General features: G+C 43.9%; 1 protein-coding gene across 1 annotated transcript in view; it reads left to right on the top strand.

Moving 5' to 3' along the window:
• The first annotated feature begins 5,956 nt into the window (after positions 1 to 5,956).
• LOC101290327 (gastric triacylglycerol lipase) overlaps positions 5,957 to 13,719 on the top strand; it is a 482,017-nt gene continuing 474,254 nt past the window's right edge. Inside the window, exon 1 of the mRNA XM_033404782.2 lies at positions 5,957 to 6,193. The gene's annotated coding sequence lies outside the window, so the exon portion shown is untranslated. The remainder of the gene's footprint in view (positions 6,194 to 13,719) is intronic.

Below are 13,719 nucleotides of genomic sequence, written 5' to 3' on the forward strand. Positions count from 1 at the left end.
AGGGCAGGACTAGACCCACCAGTGAGGGCGGCCATTGCCCTGGGATTGCAGAGGTCCTATTCCCACGCCCACCACCAGCAGTGCATGTGTCCTTTGTTGATGGAGTTGCCTCCTAGCTGACAAGCCCTGTGAATGAAGGCCTTCCCTCCAACAATACACATTTTTCGCCCTCCACTTTTAAGAGGATCACTGTTTACGGCCCATCTGTCTCTCAGAATGACCCACATTCCCCAGAGGGACCTTGCAGAGATTTGAACTGGGCGCCCCTGGGCTAAAACAGCGTCTATCCACCCAGGCATGACTCCACTTATCCATTCAACAAATATTTATGAAGCCGGTTTCTATGACCAGCCCTGCTAAGCTCTGGGGACTGCTTCAGCCATGAGAAAGGACGACAGGGTCACAGCCTTCATGAACCTTAGTGTCTAGGAGTGGTAGACATTCAGTGGACTCACACAAATAATGAGTTACTAACAATATGACATCTGTGAAGGAAAGCAGAGGTCTCCATGAGCCCCTTAGGGAACCTAATCTAGTCTGGAGGTTCAGGAAATCCTCCTTAAGAAAATGACGTTTCCGTTGGGCCCCGAAGGGATCAGGCTGTGAAGATCTGGGAGCAGGGCCTATTCCTGGCAGAAAAGACAGTGTCTTCAAGAGAGAGGCAGAAAGTCAGGGTGGCTGGAGAGAGGTGACCCAGAAAGGATGCACAGATGAGTACAGGCCAGATCGGAAGGGCCTGGAGGTCCTGGAGGAGGACCCTAGTCTTTGTCCTAAGAGCAACAGGGAGGTCACCTAAATGTTGTAAGAGGAATGACTTGGTCAGATTCAGGTCCTTCCCCCTGTTTTTTTTTGAGACTGAATGAGTATTCCTTTATTTATTTATGCTACTAGAATGACTATCATTTATTACAGGTTACATAATTTTTTGTTGATCTGTTTTCATTTTTATTCTTATTAAAATATTTTTTTTGGTTTTTATACAGTTTTTTTTTTGTTTGTTTGTTTTTTTGTTTTATTTAGAGACGGGGTCTCGCTATGTTGCCCAGGCTGGAGTGCAGTGGCTATTCACAGGCGCGATCCCACTACTGATCAGCACGGGAGTTTTGACCTGCTCCGTTTCCGACCTGGGCCGGTTCACCCCTCCTTAGGCAACCTGGTGGTCCCCCGCTCCCGGGAGGTCACCATATTGATGCCGAACTTAGTGCGGACACCCGATCGGCATAGCGCACTACAGCCCAGAACTCCTGGACTCAAGCGATCCTCCTGCCTCAGCCTCCCGAGTAGCTGGGACTACAGGCACGCGCCACCGCGCCTGGCTATACAGTTTTTAAAGAGGCTCACTCAAACTTTATTCATTCCACAAAACATCACTGAGCACCTAATAAGGATCAGGAAACGATCTAGATGCTGGGATGCAGCAAAAACTAAACTGATTAAAGATAAGCAAGTAAATAAAAGAGCAGATCTTAAATGTTCTCACCACAAAAAAAGAAATGGTAATTATATGACGGGATGGAGGTGTTAACTAATGCTATGCTGGTAATCATTTGCTGTATATAAGTGTATCACATCAACATGCTTTATACCTTAAATGTACACAATGTTATATGTCAATTACATCTCCATAAAGCTGGAAAAAACCCAAACAATCAAGCAAATAAACCACCACCAACAACAAAAAACTCCATCTAAAAGGAGCTTTTATTCCAGTAAGGGGAGACTGACAATAAACAAAGTAAGTTGTAAAATACATAGTATGTTTGATGGTAGCAGAAAATAAAGCAGGAAAATGAGATGGGAATGCTTAGGACGGTCAGAGAGGGCCTTGAGGATGGCATCTGAGCAGAGACCTGAAGGAAGTGAAGGGACAAATGATGGGGAAATCTGAGGAGATGGCATTTCAGGCAGAGGAAATAGTAAGTACCAAGGCCCTAGGCAGGAGTGTACCTAGAGTGTTCAAGGAAAAGCAGAGAGGTCAGTGTGGCTGGAGATGGGGTTGGAGAGATAGCCGGAGGCTCACAGGGCCTTGCACTCCCTGTTAGACCTCTGGCTTTTTCCCTGAATAACATGAAAAACCACTGGAAATTTCTTAGCAGAGGGGGAGCATTTTTCAGGACCAGTGGTATGGAAAACAGATTGTACAAACACAAGGACAGAATAGTCAGGAGGCCATTGCAATCATGCCTGTGAGTGATGGTGAAGCTTAGACAAGGGGAGCAGGGGAGGTGATGAGAAGCACTTGAATTCTACATATATTTTGTGGAAGAGTCAAATGGATTTGCTGGTGGATTGGATAAAGAAAGTCAATTATTTGAAGTCATTTTTTTCTCCCTACCTAAAAGTTATCGTAGTCATTTTCAGGCCTAGATAGAAAGGTACCTAGGATATTTATTACCCTTGATTAGATACTTCTTATCCTCTTTTAAATAATATTTTAACTTCTCAAATTATACAAGGAAACCATTATTTTATCCTTCTTATAAAAGGTCATATAGTGCAAAATGAACACTCCCACTTACCACACCACAGTTGTCCTTTTCCAAGAAAGAGATAATCTCTATTATGTTTGACTTTTTTATGCATTTACGTATAAAAAATTTATAGCTTTATTCTTTTAAGAAAAATGGGATCATACCATTCACATTGATTTCTGCTTTAACCTAGAGATCCACTTCATTCTTTTAAATAACTTAGGAGTCCTCTAGAAATGTATCTGACTCATTTCTCTCCTTTCCCCTAATCACTGTCTAAATTAGGGGATCAAAGCAGGCAGGCATCCACGCACATGCCCTAGTCAGAGTCTCTCCTTCCACAAAATATCCACGAGATGACATTTTAAGGTTGAGAGAATGAGCCCAGCATGCAGAACCGATCTGTTTGAAATGTCTTAGAGGGGATCGCAGTTGCCTTGAATCACTTTAGCTTGAAAGTACTTTTGCTGGGGAAAATGCTTGGGGCAGTTTGTGCCCCTGGTTTACCAACACCTCACTCCCTAGCATTCATGGTTATAGAACGTTCAAGAACCCAGGGCAGCAGGTTGCCCTGGCCTTATATGGTACGCAAACCTCCCAAACCAAAACGGAAGCGTCTGACTCAACAAGAATAAGTGATGTTAATGGCTGAAAAGATTTCTCCACATGTGTATGCGTCTTTTCCAATTATTACAATGTTGCATTTTATTATTTATTGCATAGGTGATGCCAGAAGGTTGTAGGAAAATTAGAACAAAATACAGAAAAAGACTAGATAGAAATGACCAGAAAGCTTCTACCTAAAGGTACTATTTTGCTGTTTACAAGAGGATTGGAAATTGGGTTGGCTGTGACATATCTTATTTATGTAGCTGCCACAGTACAAACCACTAACTTTGCTTGGTTCTTCTGCCCATGTGCAGGGATATGTCATGAGGAGGTGGGAGGGAGCACAGACATATCCTGTTGGAAAACCAACTCCTGCTTTCCGTCACCGGGGTCTCTTCATAAGGAAGCTATGTTACAATGCTAGAGGCAGTTGGACCAGTTGACAATGGTTTCCAGTGGTTGGGACAATGCTTAAGATTCAGCAGCTGCCCTTCACTCTGCTCTTCTGACCCTCTGTAGAGGCACCTGGAACACAATCATGCCTTTCTCTGGAGTTTGTTCGCCTGTTTTAAATTAATGACAGGGACCTAGTCCTTCAGCTCGGCATCAATGAAGAATAGCAGAGAAAGGAAATGAGAAGGATCTGCCCAGCTGGGTGGGTCCCTCCAGGATATTAAGCCAGCTGGGAAGGAGGAGTTGGGCCATAAGATATGTTGGGACTCAGTTCTTCCCCACACAGCTGGGATGGGTGTTTGCCTTGACGCCAGGTGCCGTTCTGCTGAGCTGGGACACGATGGCTGGACACACGAGCCTGGAATAAAGGGAGAAGCACTTACGCATATTTTGCCAACAGGGCGATGGATGCGTGAGCTGTCCTGGCTGCTGAATGAAATTCAGTCCTTTGGCCTTCTACCTTTCACGCAAATAACTAGGCTTCTTCTTGCTTTGAGGGGGCAAAAGGCTTTTGTTTCTATAATTGCGGTCAATAACATTTATTAAATGTAGGAATAGTGTTATAAGGTGGGGTTTAAAGAGATATTGGACAGAGTCTTTGCCCTCCAAAAACCCTCGTAATCCAGTGGCAGGGACAAAATGTAAGCGAGAAATAGTATTACCAGGCGGCAAGGGGTGAGCGCTACCTGAGTAGAACGGAATATACATGTTAATGGTGGCCAGAGGAAGGAGGCATCTCCATGCACTAGAATGGACCTGACATAAAAGCTTCAGGAAAGAGGTAGCATTTGGCTTGGGACCTAAAGGAAGTCCAGGGGTTAGAGAAATGGAGACGAGAGTTGGGAGGGAATGCCAGGCAGTGGGAGATGGCTCGGGTAAAGGCTCTGCGGGTGCAGGGCAGATGTGCAAGAAGTAATGCTGGTGAATATGGCAAAGAGAGAGTCAAAAGCATGAGTGTGTGGGGAAAAGGGAAGAAAAGTGAGAGACATTGCAAGGTTGTGAAGAGAGATTCTTGAAGGAAAGATGCCATTGACTGCAGCGGGGATTTCTGGAAGGGTGATTACTTTTAGGGAAATGATGACTTTGAGACTTGCCCAGTTGAAGGATGAGAATAGAGATGAAGGTGATCGTCTAGCTCCAGAGGGCAGTCAGAGCTGGAGAGAGTACGCGGAAGTCACATTCAAGCCTCATTAGCGCGATCGGACTGAATGAGGTCTCCAAAGATGGAGCAGCCGTAAGCCATCATCTCAGTCTTGCTTACGCTCACGTGTTGGGTGAAAGGAGGAAGTGGATGTCGCAAAAGACGTGGGCTAATGGCCCCGGTGATAAGACTATTGTTAGAAGGTTCACAACAGAAAGGGGAGAAGAGAATGTCAAGAAAATGGAGCCCTGTTTCCGCCTTGACTGCCACAGACGAGCCAAGAATGAACCCTGAGAATAACCCACTGCATATGGCGGTTAGAAGTCATGGCCAACTCCTGAGAAACCGGTTGTGATCAGGTCGGCTTGGCGGGTGTTTGGAGTGGGTGGTGATGAAATAAATACAGTGAGGATAAACCAGTGGTTTTAAAACTTGGCTGAACAGCCTCATCATTTGGAGGAAACCTGAAAAATACAAATTCCTCTGCCCCACGTCAGACCTTGTGAGTCAAATCTTTAGTGGTTGTGCCTATGAAACTGAGTTTCCACAGGTGGTTCAAACGAAGCCAGTCCACACAGCAGCATTCGTGAATCACTGGTTAAAGATGAGAAAATTAAAGATTAAGGATTAAAGATGAGAAATTGGATGTACTTGAGGGTAGGGTAGGGCTGAGGAAGTCTTCCTGGTAGTTTTTTCCCCCTTAATTTTACTTTTAGAATAGAGGAGATCTGAGCTCTTTTTCCAGGTCATGGGGGAAATAATCTGATTGAAGATACAAGAGAGATGGAAGATAGGAGATAGTCAAGTGTCCCCAGCTATAGGAAATAGGAGCGGGTCCTCCGAGGCAGGTGGGTGTAGGGCACCCTGGGAGGGGATAGCAAGGTGGAGGAGGTGGAGAGTCAAGGGAATATTCGAGGACGTGAAAGGCAGCCCCTGCTTTCTTTTCTTTTCTTTTTTTTTTTTGTGGTACGCGGGCCTCTCACTGTTGTGGCCTCTCCCGTTGTGGAGCACAGGCTCCAGATGCGCAGGCTCAGCGGCCATGGCTCACGGGCCCAGCCGCTCCGCGGCAACTGGGATCTTCCCGGACCGGGGCACGAACCCGTGTCCCCTGCATCGGCAGGCGGACTCTCAACCACTGCGCCACCGGGGAAGCCCAACCCCTGCTTTTCTAAACTGATTCCAAATGAAGCTCGGTGTATTCTTCAGAGATTGGCTCAGTTCACCTAAGAACCTTGTTGAGTCCTTCCTAGCACCGTGTTGAGCAAATTACCTGGCACTTTCGTCATGACAGCTACACCCAGGAAATGCAGGTTATGAAAGTTTAGAATTATGAAATGACACAAGTTGTGCAGTTCAACATGAGCTTATCTTTTGAAAGTTTCTATTTCACAGCTCCTGAGGGGCTGCACTCTACATGACCTCTAATACCGAGGTTTTAGGAGACCGGCTCTAAGAGGAAGAATTGACCAAGTTACCTGTTGCAGCTCCAGGCGACAGCATCTGAGAGTCCAGTTTGGGGGTAAGAAGGGGAGACTGTGGGTGCCGTGCCCACAGAGCTTGTTGAAAATGGGTTCTCAGCTTTGTGGCAGGAAGCACTAGGTCACAAATCACACCTCACACCTTTCTCTCGCCGGCTGCCTGGGCTCCGTGTGAAATCTGGGTCTGTAATCTTCTCCTTCTGCCTTTTTTTCTCTCCACTACCCAGTGTCAGCACAGTCCAACTGTCATTTGCAGATTATCTCTGCATCCTGTGAAGCACGTCTCTAGTGTTCTTATAATAGCGATGAACTTAGTGGTGCAGGTAGTGAGTAGCAACACTCTTTTGAACTCATCGTGTGCATTTTATCTAGTACCTCCCTTTGAAATTTGCCTTGGGCACATTTCTATTTTGACATCCTATTACAATGAAATAATTCTTTCTGATTGTGGAAGACAATACAAACATTATGACCAATAATAGTGCTCGCTGTATACCAGACACTGTCTCAAACATTTTAGGTATTTCCATGCACTTCAACCTCACAACAACACGGTGATGTAGTTATTCAGATTCCCATTTTACAGATGAGGGAATTGAGGCTCAGAGGAGTGAGACATGTTGCTCCAAAATCACATAGCTAGTGAGTGGTGGGGCAGGGATTCCAACCCACATCCATCTGACACCAATGCCAGAGCTCTTCAATCGTACATGATGAAATAGATTGAAACGTAGTTAACTAGAAGGGGAAGGTATCTTTGAGAGTTAAAACTATTTGTTCTGGGTGCTCCCTGATTTTTTCAGCACAATATTGGCCGGGCATTCTTTAAACAATCTCAGCCGAAACGCCTGCTTAAAGGACTCAGACACTTCACCTGAATCTTCCACGTGCTGGCCAGGTTTAGAAAAGCCAGTTGGATGAACCCCTGGAAGCCTGTAGTACCTTCCGTGAGCTCATAGAACATCAGAGTGAGGCAGAGGCCAACCCTGATGTATCTCAGATTTGATGGACAAGGAGGCCGTTCATTCATTTGAGAAACCGTCCCCATAGAGTGCACCTCTGCATGCCATTCCTGTGTTTACGTAACGGAAACAGAAGTGTGGAAGCATCCAGTCCCAGGAGGGGACATTCACAGGAGACAAAGAGGACTGGGGGGGCGGGCAGTGGGGAGTGACCGCCTGTAACAGATGGAACAGGGCCCTAACCCAGACAGCGAGGTGAGTGGGAGGTGTTAGTTCCTGTGAACTGGAGTTTACCCCTTGACTGACATGGATGAAATCCACAGATGGCAGACTTTCAGGATTCAGGGTAGGAGAGAGGTGCATTCCTGTGATGCTCGGATACAGGGTGCCAGTGACTGCGATTTCTTTCTGGCATTAGAGAAAAGTGCGACAGGGGCAGTTGCCCCATCAGCCGCCTTGTGAAGCCCTGATTAACTAGCAGCTCAGAAAGAGCTGGGGACTGACCGTCAGGCTGACCTTGATTGGAGCTCCTTCCCACAATTCACTGGCTGAGTGATTTAGGCATGTATTTACCCCTCTGACCCCTTATAAAGCTGGAGATAGTACCTAACTTTCTGTGTTGTTGGGAGAATTATGAGCCAATGGACGTTCCATCAAATATCAACATCACTTCTGGCAAATGCTCAGGAGATAGCACTGTTCTATGTCGCTGGTTCTCAACCCAGGGTGATTTTGCCCTCCAGAGCACATTTGGCAATATCTGGGGACATTTTCGATTGTCACCAGTGGGAGGAGGATGCATCAGCATTGACGGGATAGAGGCCCAGGATGCTGCCAAATGTCCTACATGCACAGGACAGGTCCACAACGAAGAATTATCCTACCCAACTGTCACAGAGACAAAGTGGAAAAACTCTGTTCTATGTTATGGTAACGCCCATAATTCTCATAGGAACCCCATGAAGTGGTACTATTATTATTCCTCTATTTTAGATAGGGGAATATTGGAGAGATTTAATGCCTTGGAAGTGAAATGACTTGCCCAAGCACAGGTAGCTAGTAAGAGCTGGGATTTGAACCGAGCCAGTCCAGCTCCAGGGTTCTCACATTTAACCACTTATCTTAGGTTGCCTTCTGCTGCAGTGGGTCAAAAGCAGTGAAGGTAGGCGATCTAGAAGCTTCCCTTTCCCTTTCCCCTATGCTAGTGATTCTTAAGCTCCAGCAAGCATCAGAATGACTTGTTGGGCAAATTAGAATGCGGTTCCCTGGACCCTATGCCCAGGCCACCCTGACGTAGATGTTTTTTGAGGCACAAGGCTCTACACCAGCCCTTGTGAAAGCTTTCACGTACAGTACCAGCATGACACCAGCCGTAAAATCTTGTTTTCTGAATCTCAGTTTTTCACGAAATACTGTGTGAAGTGCTTAACATAATTTTAAGATGTTGTCCAAGGGAAAAATTTTAATGCAAAAGCTTTTGAACCCGAATCCACTGATTCACTCACAGGTATTTACTGAGCACTGCTCTGTGCCAGGCACTGTTCTGTGGACACAAAGATAAATATGACCCTATCAGGTCCCTTTCTTATTCAGTGGTCCTCAGCTCTTTATATCATCACAAGCTGGCCTCCTGTCCCATCCCCACATTTCCCTACACAGCCTCTCAGCTCTGTTCATTGCCCACTGTCCCCACTTTCTCATTGCTGCCTCTGTAGCTTTGTCGTGCTCTACTCTACTCGAGGCCTCCTCTCTCTCTAATCCACATATCTAACTCCTATTCATCCTTCAAAACCCAGATCAAATCTCATTTCCTTAGTGAAGGCTTCCCTAACCATCCTACTTCAGGAAAATTTCTTCTCTCCCATAGTCTCACAGTATTTTAAGTCACCATTATTTTTGGAACTGCTACTTCGTATACACATATGGATTCATTTTTATGCATGCCTGGTAGGGGAAAAAAGGTTGCAATCTGGAACAGTTTATTGTAAAGGATTTAGTCACTCTGGGCGGCATGGTAGATGTAGACGCAGAATAGGCATCGGTTTGCCAAATGTAGTTTAAAATTCCTGCGGGTGGATCTTAGAGCCCAGATCTGCCGGCTGTGTGCCTGGCTTACCCACTTGGACCAAGTGCTGCTGCTCAGAATGGCCAAAACCCACAGAGGCCCCAGTTAGTATCTGTGTCTGGCACTAATTCCAAGAATTTCTGGATTTGTCCTTCAGTGATTCTTCCCAGAGTTGTCAGCTAAAGAGAAAGAGGAATACTTTAGCAATAGCTAATGTTTATTGAGTGCTTACTATGTGCTGATATTGTGTTCAATGCTTTATTTGCATCGTCTTGTTCAACCCTCACAGTAACCACGTAAGGTAGGAACTATCTCCTCCATGTTACATGTGAAGAAACGGAGGCTAAGAGAGATTTAGTAACTTGCCCAAGTTCACACAGCTGGTAGCAGCTGTAGTCAGTGGAATTCAGGCCTTTCTGTTTTTATTCTTAACTTTTAACCCTTCTATGCAATCCAGTGTTGGGTGTAAAAACTATTAAGGCCACCCAAGGCTTTCCAATTTTTAGATGAATGCTGGCACTCATAACCTTTGTCGTCTAAAAAGCTTTGTATTGAAATAAGGATTATTTAAGAACCAATGCAGTTCCAAGTGAAAAGATGTTTTGTCATATTCAGTAAAAGAAGATTTAAAATAACTGCTGCTTGGTCATACTCCCATTCTATCCTGAAAGCCCAGCTCTGGACAACTGGGAAGATAGGGTGTAAAAGGGCACATGCATTACAATGTTTTCTAGGAAAACTGGTGGGTGAAAGACTTCCTGAGAAATTTCACACTGGAAAGGAATACTCTGCTCTGCTATATTTAAAGGCAGATAATGAAATCTTTTCTTCTGGGCACATGTTCCTTGCCCTGTGTTTATAGTTGTCACTAGTTCAGGTGGCCTGAAATGCCTGATGTTGGAAATACTGGCCATTTCAGATTCCCCATTGGTCAGGAAGGGTGAGGAACGTCTCCTAATCTTATAAAAAGCAGAGTCACAGAACTTAGAAAGATGCAGTTTGTACCCATTACCAGAGGGACAGATTTTATGGTTTTTAGTGTCAATTTGAATAAGCAAACTTGATGGGGATAGCAGTTGCATAATTTAAAAAAACTGTTTTTGTTTTGTTTTATAAAAATCCAGATTTTGAGAGGCATGTGTAGCTGAGATGAAGTGAGCTAACATTTTGGTCCAGAAAGAAATGCAGAAAAGAAGTTCTTGGTGATTCTGAATATTAAGTCTTTGCTTTGGAGTCAGTTGTAATTTTTATGTCAGTTCTTTTTAAAGTAACAGCAGACACATACATAATGAAACTTTATTAAATGTGAATGAGTCCCTGAGAGAATCACTAGCGATAAGAAGAACAAAAAATGCTTCCCTGGGCTTCCCTGGTGGCGCAGTGGTTGAGAGTCCACCTGCCGATGCAGGGTACACGGGTTCGTGCCCCGGTCCGGGAAGATCCCACGTGCCGCGGAGCGGCTGGGCCTGTGAGCCATGGCCGCTGAGCCTGCGCGTCCGGAGCCTGTGCTCCACAACGGGAGAGGCCACAACAGTGAGAGGCCCGCATACCGCAAAAAAAAAAAAAAAAAAAAAAAGCTTCACTGAACCAGCTTTTAAAATCTCCAATGCTTAAATTCTTCTAGTCTCTCAAAATTCAGCTTCCCCCAGAAGAATGCCTCCCATTTAAAAATTTTCTTATTAATGTGAAATATCAAGTCATTTTTACGTCTGAAATATTTTTTCATTTAAAAAATTGACTAAACCTCATCCTTCACATATTTTCACAGTTAAGATACTTATGATTATGTTGGGAAAGTGTAATTTTGATTATGCTTCCTTCAGAATTTGCTAATGTGAAAAAAGCATTTTAAAAAGAGATATAAGATTTAGCACTTCCCTGGTGGCACAGTGGTTTAGAATCCACCTGCCAATGCAGGGCCCACGGGTTCGAGCCCTGGTCTGGGAAGATCCCACATGCTGCAGAGCAACTAAGCCCATGCACCACAACTACTGAGCCTGCGCTCCAGAGCCTTCAAGCCACAACTACTGAGCCCGCGTGCCACAACTACTGAGGCCTACGCGCCTAGAGCCCGTGCTCTGCAACAAGAGAAACCACTGAAATGAGAAGCCCGCTCACCACAACAAAGAGTAACCCCCGCTCATCGCAACTAGAGAAAGCCCGTGCACAGCGACGAAGACCCAACGCAGCCAAAAATAAATTTAAAAAAATAAAAGATTTAATGAGAGGTCATTTTTTTTTTTCTGTTCCTCAGAAGATCAAAGCAAAATGGAATAGAATGCCATTCTTCCCTAACTTGTGTTAGGTGTTAAACAGTGCTTCTTTGCTACCTTCTTGCATACTGTTCAGTACAAGGATGTTATTTTGGAATACGTGACATAAGGGCTGCACCAATTAAGAATTACTTTTGTTTGCTAGTAACAAAGATCTAGCTACAGTGCTTAAACATATAAGCATGTGATTCTCTTAAACAAAAGCACAGAGGTAGGGCAGTCTTTGCTTAGTACAGCAACTCCACAGTGCCATCAGAAAACCAGGTTCATTCTGTCTTTCTGCCCCACCACCCTTAGTTTGTGACTTCTATTGTTAAGGGCTCCTCATGATTTAAGAAGGCTGCTGAAGCTCCAGTCATTACATATGAGTTCTTATCAGGAAATAAGGGAGGACTTCTTGAAAATCTTATTAATGACTTTTACTTATATCCCATTGGCCACCCTGAGCTGATATATAATATAACGTAATATAATGTGATGTAATGTAATGTAACGTAATTTTTCAGCTTAGGCATATTACCCAAGATTCAGTTAGTAAGAAATATAGAAATAATGAGTTACCACCAGCAATCCCTGCCACAATATCTGCGTCTTAGTCTGGCTATTATCCAGCTAGACTATATTGCAACAACAAAGTAACCCTCACATCTTGGTGACCTGTAACAAAGACATCTTTCTCACTCTTACAAAGCCTGATCCAAGTCCAGTGACTCTGAAGTGTAGCTCTCCTCCATGTGATGACTGCTTCCTTTTATGGCCCCTTCTTCTTAGCATGTGGCTTTTGGGATGCTGAGATAAGGGGACGTATAACTGAAGGATCTCACAAGGGCTTTTCACTGTTGGAGCATGGAAGTGACACACGTCACTTCTGCTTACTGTCTTATGGCCAAAACTAGTCATAATGCAATGCGGCTAGGACTACCGTCTTCCTAATACCCAGGAAGGATCCTATGATGATGACTTTGTCTATGCAATTCAGTCCTATTCCCAAACTAAGCCAGTTGGGTTCAATAGGTCCTAAAGCAATACAATAGCCTGTTTTTCAGTAGCCATTTATCAAGTGGTTACTGTGTGCCAAAGCATGGTGTCACATGCTCAAGGTACAGATAGGAAAAAAGACACAAATCCTCTTTCAAAGAACTTATTGACTAATAAAAAAAGACATACACACTTGTAGAATAATAATTGCAATAATAAAAGTAAAAACCAGGTGCTCTGGGAATTAAAAGTTGGGAGGATTCCTTCTAGTTGATGCCCAGGGAAAGGTTTTTGGAGGAAGTAATATTTAAATGGGGCCATGAAAGTTTAGTAGAATTAACCTAGGTGATGTGGTCCAATCAACAGTATCTCCCTCAAGGAGTTTTCTGAATTAGTAGGAATGTTAGGCAGTAATTTCAGTGTTGCCAGTGTCTAGCTATTTGATCTTGGACAAGTTTTTCCATTCTGTAAGATGAGAGAGTTGCATAAAATGGTCTCTGTTGTTTCTTTCACATCTAATAGTCTGCGATTCTCCATTTCTTAAACCAACATTCTAAAAGCCTAATGATGTGGTTGTGGAACACACAGCCAGTGAAAACTTCAAAGCAGAAGTACAGTCAATGCTCACTGACATACTTGGAAAACAGAGAAAAATAGAAGACAAATAATCTAAATATCAGGTATTAATTGTAATACCAATCTCATTCTCTTGTTTTATTGCAACTTCTCCCAGGATTTTTGATGCACAGGTTTAAAGATTTTGTTTTGCTTTTTTCTTTTGAATATAGTCGCCAAAAAGAACATGGGCTATATTATAGCAGTCTTTATTCTCTTAGTATGCTACCACAAGCATTTTTTCCATGTTATTTCAAATTCTTTAGAAACATGAGAAAATAGGATAAAAACGATATTTAGGTCCATTTCTGTGCCTCCTTTTGATAAACTACTTAAAGGCCAAGTTTCCCTCGTGTGCTAGTGAAGCTTAGTGAAAATGAAATAATATTGTAGTAAGTTTAAACTTGTGGTAGCAGGCATTGGGTTGTTTTCATTATAGTTTGTTCATTAAAAGTTATAGCTCACATTTGTTGGACATGAACAACACAGCAGTAACTCTAACAAGTGCTTTGCGAAGGCTATTGACTCATTGCTTCCAGCAGCCCATATTATTGCCCCCATTTTGTTGACGAGAAAACTGCAACGCAGAGAGATTATGCAGCTTGCTTAAGGTCTCATAACTGGAAAGTGGCTGAACCAGGACCCACACTTTGGTTTCTGCACTTTGCGGTATC

Source organism: Orcinus orca, chromosome 14 (assembly GCF_937001465.1).
Source record: "Orcinus orca chromosome 14, mOrcOrc1.1, whole genome shotgun sequence".
NCBI classification, from domain to species: Eukaryota; Metazoa; Chordata; class Mammalia; order Artiodactyla; family Delphinidae; genus Orcinus; species Orcinus orca.